At 46.9% G+C, this 6806-nt stretch overlaps 1 long non-coding RNA gene across 1 annotated transcript; it reads right to left on the bottom strand.

The window, feature by feature from the left end:
* Nucleotides 1-380: 380 nt before the first annotated feature.
* On the bottom strand, nt 381-6470 carry LOC119113228 (uncharacterized). Its single transcript, XR_005095861.1, has 3 exons — nt 6258-6470; nt 4489-4619; nt 381-3726 (listed from the first exon to the last, which is right to left on the bottom strand). It is a non-coding gene; the product is annotated as an uncharacterized LOC119113228 (long non-coding RNA).
* Nucleotides 6471-6806: the final 336 nt, after the last annotated feature.

Here is a 6806-nt window from a genome sequence, read left to right as displayed (position 1 = left end):
TACTCTTTGAGCACCGCCGGCCACCCAACAGCCAGGCGACGGCCCGATCACAGAACACATAGGAGACGCAAGCTTGGCTGGGCGACTGAACGCGCCGAGTTGGCCGCCACGCGGCACACCCCGCGCATTTCAACGCCTGAAGTTTGATTGGGATTGGTGTGTAGTGAATTCACTGCGGACGGAAAGCGTCTTCAGCGTTTGCTGCGTAGAGATCTGAATTATTTAAATTTATAGCAGACATTTCAGTGGGTCTGGAAAATCTCTCGACGAAAGATGCACACAATGCACGATGCTGGCTTTCTTTTACCCATGAAGTGGGATTTTCGTCCGTCGACGTGATCAAACAACTGCCTGTTCAAAAAGGCTACCAAAAATAACGATACAAATCTGGCAAGTGTATTACAACAGGTCATAGGGGGCTGATATCAGACATATGGACTAAACGTCACAGAAAGTTGATTAGAATCAAACATCTTGTTTACGTCGCGATGCAGAGCACACGTAACACATAAGTTCATACATTTGCCGAGCAAACTAAAACAACTAAGCCTTAAACATACACCTATGTCAAACACACACGTATGTCTGTTTACTTTGAATGTTCAAAGCATTTTGCCCGGTCTGTTTTCTTCAGCTAGCCACGCCAATGCCCGCACAACAAACTAATCATGCCCAGAATCGTTCGCGCGCAGAACAACTTGCGTACCAGTGATCCTATCGCGCTGATCCGTAACATCAAAATGAAACCGCAAATTTGCCGGCACCTTAACCGTTCGTTCACAATTCTCATAATGCAAGTCATCAGAAGGAATGGACGCCAACAATGTCCGTACAGGCACACCAAACAGTCGAGCAAGCCCATTCACCGTCAATCAAAAACGAATGCAGTGCGTGTGTTCTCTACTGCCGCTATCAAACCAATTTTTCGCGTCGCTTTAGATGGGAAAAGCGGGAAATTCGAGCTTCTTCGCATTGAAAGGGAGTGCTCCACATCTGTATGGATTTTAAACCCTAATAGCCAATTTAAAAATTATTCGGTGCAGCTCACAGCCCTGCCATCTCTAAAAGCCTAAAGCACACCAATTTCTGAACTACCCGCCCGCCAAGATGTGCACGACTATTTCGTACAGATTATTTTAAGACCATTCTGGCATGCATGATGCCATGGCAGCATAATTCAAATATTGCCAACCCGTACGTCATGTGGCGTTCAAGGCCACGAAGAATATTATCGTCAAGTTGTTCATGTCTGGCGTCCGTGAATGTGATTTCCAAATATAGCGGACGTCAGTTGGCTCAAAACCAATGTTGAGTAAGCTGTGCAAATTTCAGTCGTGAATCACGTTTTGTGCTACATAAGATAAGAAGTTGCACATGGTTTCTAATTATGATAGAAATAAGGCTTGTAATCGAATAACGTTAGAATGGCGCCATAAATGAGTATTTTAGTACACGTAAATATATGAAACTCAGGGATAAACAGGCAGAAACATCACGCAAAAGGACCAAAACACGAGCATATAACGACATTTGGTTCAGCGACAACTTGCATCACCATCACTGCCATCTTTCGGCAAGTTGAATGCACTTTTAATAAGTACTAGGGCGGCAATTTCGCTCGAGCAGTTTAGCAGCACCTTAACGTCATGCAACTGTTTCCTGACGCAATCAAACAATGACGCATTTCGGAGCACATTTACTAAACAGGGAAATTGTGTTATTTAGAGCAGTCTTTACACTTTAAAGTACACCAACAGTTATGAGGTAGCTCATTTCATCATAACTGATGCTTGATTGAACTCAAGGATAAATCTTCATGTTTGTAGCATTTCATCTAAAGGGACTGTCCACCTTTGGAAATACTGAGGCAAGCATTGGACGTGATGCTCACTTCTAACTATTGGTGTGCTAAAAGTACAAATGACTGCCCTGAATTTCAAAACTACACTAATTTGTTAATTCTCTCCTCAATACGTCACCGCATGATTACATCATGGAATGTTTTGATGACGCCAGAGTCTCTGCCAGAGTTGCCATGTCAGAGATGACGCTGTAGAGGACGGCGCGACGCATTGTGGTACTTCTAGGCATTGCAAGGAAACATTGTTGATTAATGCATGTCAGTTTTATTTCTAAGTGTTATGAGCACGTGCTTTGGCCTTTCGTCGTGGTGTCCTCGCTTATTTGTTCGTGATGCCACGTATTTTCATTGAATTAACATTTTCGGTTACGGCACTATTGTTACGTCATTCGCTTTTAAGGCAGCTCCGTCAAATTTGGTAGGTACCCAAATACCTCGGTTAGTTGTGACAAAGTGAGGTTCTTGATCGAGGCATGTAATCGGCAACCCGACCTTACTGCTAGCCAATGGGTTTTCACCGTTGGGATTCTTGGTGCTGCACCAGCGCAAACATGAATGTTTACGTGGGCATATTTGTCTTGACCATGAGCACAAAACAACCATTGACTTCGGGTGTTCGTGTGACGTCTCTTTGACGTCATACATGTCTGGGTGACTTTCAAATAGGTGATGTGTGGCAGGGCGCACAAGTTAGCGTGTATCAAGCTCATAAACAAAGAGGGCTTTAAGTCTTAAAAAGGGCACGGCTGTGAACTGCAGGAAAGGATCATGAAAATCGCCAACTCAGTTCAAAGCCTCATACAGTGTCGAACATTCCCTTAAGACACGATTCCGCCACAACGCACCCTGCAACGATTTTAGAATTAAGTCCAGACGAAGTAAGGCCACAAGTAACTCTTTACACCACGGACCACAATGCAATATTTTCCACTCGATTTCGATACAGACTATGATGATACGCGGTCTGGCGCCACAAGCCTGCTGTCGGTAGTCGTTTGCCTGCAGGGTGACCCTGACCCAGGCCGTGTCACCAGCGGCCGAGTCGGCCGGCCGGGAGGATGAGCTCAGTCATGGCACAGAACAAGCCTCGATCCATGTCCAGTCGACAGTTTTGCACTTTGGTCGATGAAGAAAATCTCTATTTCCGGTCCGGTTCTAACCGAACTTCGAAAATCAGGGCAGTGTCTGATGCCAGTGGTCTGGCTGAACACTCAAAGCGATTGAAACAAACTCAAAACACTTGAATGAAACCGTGGTAAGATTCTGATGACAGCACTCGACGCTCATGTGCCTTCCTACAGAGTACAAGACATACGTGACTAGACCTTATGCTAACGACACTAGCGATGCGTCCGACATAAATACAAACTAGCTGATCTGGCATTGATCCGTGATGACATGTGATGTGAACATTGACACCGCATGAGTTGGTTCAATGCTGGCGACATATTTGCAACAGTGCGCAAGTTGCCTCACTCGCTATACTTTCCCACCCACAGGGCAGGAACAGGCCTACCACAACCGGTCGATGCAGGACAGGAGAGACCTGTTTGTCCACCGATGAGTGCTCTCTACTTGTGATGTGAACGTTGTTGTGAAGAACTAATTACAACGCAGGACCTTCCTGTGGCGCTGGCACGCCGCAGTAAGCGCCGTGCTGCAGCGGCGGGCGTCTGCTGGCGCGCCACAACCTGGGACGCTGCAGCCAGACCGTCCAATGGCCAGGAACGCACAGCCAACAACGACACCCGGAGAACTGCACTGTCGATCTGCCGGTTCGTTTATAACACCACGTCGCCACCATCGTCCCTGATGCGTCTTTGACCGTTGCTCGTACTGCGGGATTGGTGCTGATGAGCTCCGATCTGTGGACAGGGGATTGCATAGCAGATACAAATACGTGTCCCACGTCGTCTTGTTTCGCATTGAAGGCTGACGGGAACAGTGGAATAACGTCAGGTCTCAGGCTGGAAATTTAATTTCATCTGATGTATTATTACTTTATTTTGCCGGGCGTGCTGAACATCTGATGATGATAACCCAGAACGAAATACCTTCAATTTGCATACAGTTAGAAACATTATTGGACAGTCTCCGCTCATGATACGTGGGGCAAAAATATCGTGAAAAATATATGAACAATAGTTGTATATTTGGGTTGTGCTTCCCTCAGAATATAAAAGAAAATCATGGAAATCATTTTCAACGATTTTCATTCGGGTTGTGAGAAAGCAGCGGACTGAATATACAAACACGTCATATATCTTTAGCTTCCTTTTACCTCATGTACCATGAGTACAGACTACTAAATACAATCTGCAATTGCACGTTGTACTTTGTTGATTGCAGCCATCTACGCCAGATGTCAATGAGGAAACGTTGAACCTTGTTGTAAAATTGTAGCGCATTCGCAATGCACGTTGTTACCCAGATAGCCTCTACATTGCACGACGTTCGTCGTCTTTGAAGGGCCAAGGGGAGGCTGGCAAGCGACCGTTGGACAGCGCTGGCGTACACGTTTCATAACGGTGTGAAACGACGCGTTGCCGGAGCTCTCTCGCCCCATTACACGGGCATATGCCTCACGGCGTATGCATCACATATGCATATGCGGGCACATGCCTCACCTCTGTGCTGCTCCTCACGCTTCACAGTATCACCGGGAGCAGGATGAAGGCGAAAACCGTCAGCGCTCCGAGGAAGGGATGCAGTTGCCGGACCTCGTGCCCGCCAGCTCTTGCTATCCTCGACTCGAGAGCTGAGGACGAGAGGATAGTGCGTCCAAAAACGAGTCCAGGTAAGCTTGCAAGCACACCAGCCAATCAAGCGCACGCGTGGCTGTGAGGGGATGTTTAGAATCATATAGGTCACTACCCAATCAGACGGGAGCCAGGAAAACCTACTCTATTTTCGCAAACCACAATCAGTCTTGAGAAACGATTCCCTGCCTAAAAGCCAACATGGCTGTAATCTGACGTTTTTATGTTTTACTTTTGCAAAGATATTTGTTCCCGTGATGAAGGCAACTCATAAATGATAGGTTTTCTTGCTTTTGTCCAGCATTCAAGAAGTTAATGAAACATTCAGTCCAAACCAATGTTGTATGACTAGAAGCGTATACCCCATCACTTGGATAAGGGCTTTGTTAGTTTAGGAAAATGTGGTATTGCTTAACTTACCACGTGCTTACTTGTTAACATAAGGCATCGGGACGTGAGCCAAAATCCGTCATCTTTGAACCCTATTCTAAACCGGAAGGTACTGACTATCTACCTATCCTGTATCAATGAAAAATACATACGTAAAGGTAGGTGATAATAAATCCGTTCTTGTTTGTTTACGATGCTTTAGCATGCCACAACATTTGTGAAAGCTTGGTTATTTTTTGGTAACATTGAATTAAGTGGTAATGGTGTATGGGCTACGATCAAATCTAACGAGTTTTTTCAATGCATCGTCTTTGTGGCACTGATCTCGGTGTTTGCAAGCCCGTGCATACAGGGGACGGTGAAAAAACAGGGATTTAAGGTGGCATTTTCCATCATCCAAGCTTGAGCACTGAATGAACACGTAATGGCAATGGTTATGATTGCGGGGACACATGAATTGGGCATCACTTTACAAATAACGAGCAGTCCAATGTTTCCTTCAACATTTACTTCAGGTGTACCGACCCGGAAATATGTGATTCACATCACAAATGTGCGTTTTGGGTGTTTGCTGTACCTATCCAGGTGACTGTTAGGTTGTTGGTGTGGTTCTGCTCCCGTAGCGCCTGATGCCTCTTACCATCAGCCGTTAAAAAATTACAGCACTACCTAAGAATGGTACCTGCAGTCAAAACTTGCGTCATAGCTGTAGGAAAAATAGAGTAAGGTTGGGATATTTGTTATACTGAATGACTGCACACTTTTTTGCCCCACCGCACCCCTGAGCCCTGTCTTAACCACCCCGGTAAAGGCATCTCCAACAATGGTTACAGGTCAGCGTTACTACATGCAAATATAGGCCATCGCAAACATTGTACCGCAGAGTCAATGTGCAGCATTGGGCGCGCGATACACATCCTATCCCTAAACGCATCTCGAGAAGCAGATTTCCTGAACGTGTATGACCCAAACATGGGATACGCTTCAGCTACTTGTGTGCTCTCGTGGGGCAAGGACGCCATTCATTTTCAAAGGAAGTCAGGCAAGGACCCCATTCAGTTTCTTAATCTCCGCGACGGAAAGGGTGTGAAAGTAGACCACATGATAGCAGCATCAATGCCGCGTTCGCCAGTACACAGGGTGACGAGCCTGAGCATATACGAAATAGCGTTTGAATCAGGCCTTGCCCTTCGAGAGGGTATAAACCGCAGTATGTGGCGCCCACACCTCACCCTGCGTGTGCCTACCTTCGCCCTTGGACAGCGTGGAGAAGTGGAACATGTCGGAGACGGCGTTCCAGCCGTGCCGGTTGCTGGCCTGGATGTACAGGTCGTAGGTGGTGGCCGGCTGCAGGTGCCTTAGCGTGATCTTCTGGTGGTGCAGGATGTCGTTGACTGGCTCCGTGCCCGTGGTCGGTACAATCACCTCCTTGAACGGTGACGGTGACGCCACCGAAGAGTTGAACTGGGGGAGGGGAGATGTTCATGACAGAGACGCCAGCCTCGTTGCTGTCCCCAACGCACGCACATCGCGGCGTGCACCTACATAAAAAGCCGGCGGAAATGTCACGAACGATGAAATCATTCACACTTTCTTCAGATAGGAGATGTTATCCGCACGGTCCCGTTGAGGCCATCTGCTCGCGCCCGGCCTGGGAACACTTCGACGCGTCGTCAATGGCCCATGAGCACGGACCTCCTCTTGAGGGTTTTCCAACATCCCAAGAACTATGCACGCTGGGGACACATAAAAAGACCATTTCACAAAGTTCATGCCAAACAGTGCTTAAACAATAC

The sequence above is a fragment of the Pollicipes pollicipes genome, unplaced genomic scaffold (assembly GCF_011947565.3).
Source record: "Pollicipes pollicipes isolate AB1234 unplaced genomic scaffold, Ppol_2.1 Scaffold_2555;HRSCAF=2994_pilon_pilon_pilon, whole genome shotgun sequence".
In the NCBI taxonomy this organism is placed as follows: Eukaryota; Metazoa; Arthropoda; class Thecostraca; order Pollicipedomorpha; family Pollicipedidae; genus Pollicipes; species Pollicipes pollicipes.
The sequence above is the reverse complement of the archived record's forward strand: the minus strand, read 5'-3'. Positions and strand labels throughout refer to the sequence as shown.